This window comes from Pteropus vampyrus, unplaced genomic scaffold (assembly GCF_000151845.1).
Source record: "Pteropus vampyrus isolate Shadow unplaced genomic scaffold, Pvam_2.0 Scaffold84, whole genome shotgun sequence".
NCBI classification, from domain to species: Eukaryota; Metazoa; Chordata; class Mammalia; order Chiroptera; family Pteropodidae; genus Pteropus; species Pteropus vampyrus.
The window spans coordinates 7266581-7268251 of NW_011888865.1; the positions used below are offsets into that span (position 1 = coordinate 7266581).

General features: G+C 33.7%; 1 protein-coding gene across 2 annotated transcripts in view; it reads right to left on the reverse strand.

Annotated features, from left to right (window-relative positions):
* SLC36A4 (solute carrier family 36 member 4) overlaps positions 1–1671 on the reverse strand; it is a 35379-nt gene that overhangs the window by 33273 nt on the left and 435 nt on the right. The gene's annotated exons all lie outside the window — the stretch shown is intronic.

The window sequence follows — 1671 nt, forward strand, 5'->3', positions numbered from 1 at the left end:
AGTAAGTTACATTTATCATGCCACTTTATTCTATGTGCCCCTAAAAACAAGAATATTTTCTGACCTCTGTTTAGACTTTTCACACTTTAGTTTAGACTTTTTTTTTTATGATGGAGGTTTTCACTGTTTCTTCCAAGCCTCCTCTTTTCCAAAGAGATTTTGAAGCCCTGCCTCCGCCCACCCTTCATGCTTGCTGCAGCAACAGGAACTCTAAAATCTGCTGATTATTTTCCTACTTATATATAGTTTGAAGTTTATTGTATCCTTGGTTTCCTAGTAATGCTAAAAAGATAATTTCATGAATGGGTTTATTTGTACTACTTGTTGAATTAACAGGTTTTGGGGGAGGATATGTGGAGAGATGAGGATTTGGGCAGCCACCATTATTATCCCAGCGCTAATGGGAACTCAGCATGACAGTTTTTCATAAAAGTTGTACTTTAAAATATTGGAGATGCTTTTTAGCTTTGTAATATATTTTTTGTAAAGTATTTTGAAATCAAGAAGTATGATCAGCTTTGTTCTTTTTCAACTCTGTTTTGGCTATCTGGGGTTTTTATAATTAAAACAGTATGATACTGGTATAAAGACAGACATATAGCTCAATGGAATAGAGCGCCCAGAAATAAATCTATGCATATGGTCAACTGATCTTTGACAGGGGTGCCAAGAATACACAATGGGGAAAAAACAGTCTCTTTAACAAATGGTACTGGGAAAACTGGATATCCATATGCAAAAGAATAAAACTGGATCTTATACCATACACAAAAATTAACTCAAAATAGATTGAGGACTTAAATGTAAAACTTAAAACTGTAAAACTCCTACAAGAAAACATAGGAGGAATGCTTTACGCATTGGTTTTGGACAGTGATTTCATGAATATTACACCAAAGGCAGAGGCAAAAAAAGCAAAAATAGACAACTGAGATTACATCAAACTAAAAAGCTTCTGCACAGCAAAGAAAACAATCAACAGAGTGAAAAGCCAATCTACAGAATGGGACAAAATATTTGCAAACCATATAACTGATAAGGGATTAATTTCCAAAATACATAAGGAACTCCTATAACAAACAAAAAAAAAGACTAATAATTTGACTAAAGATCCGAACAGGTATTTCTCCAAAGAAGACATACAAATGGTCAACAGATATATCAAAAGATGCTCAATGCCACTAATCATCAAGGAAATGTAAATCAAAACCACAGTGAGATATTACCTCGTACCTGTTAGGGTAGCCATTATAAGGGAAAAAAAATAAGGCAACAAAGTGTTGGTGAAGTTGTGGAGAAATGGAAACCTTATATAAGAATGCAGAATATTGCAGCTGCTATGGAAAACAGTATGGGGATTTTTCAAAAAATTAAAAACAATTACCATATAATCCAGCAATCCCACTTCTGGGTATTTATCCAAAAGAAATGAAACCAGGAGCCTGAAGAGATATTAGCACTCCCATATTCATTGCAATGCTATTCACAATAACCAAGATATGACAACAACCTAAATGTCCATTAACAGATGAATAAAGAAAGTGAGGTATATACATACAATGAAATTTTAGCCTTAAAAAAGGAAATTCTGCAAAATGCAACAACAAGAATTAACCTTGAAGACATTTTGCTAAATGAAACAAACCAGTCATGGAAGTTCAAATACTGCAC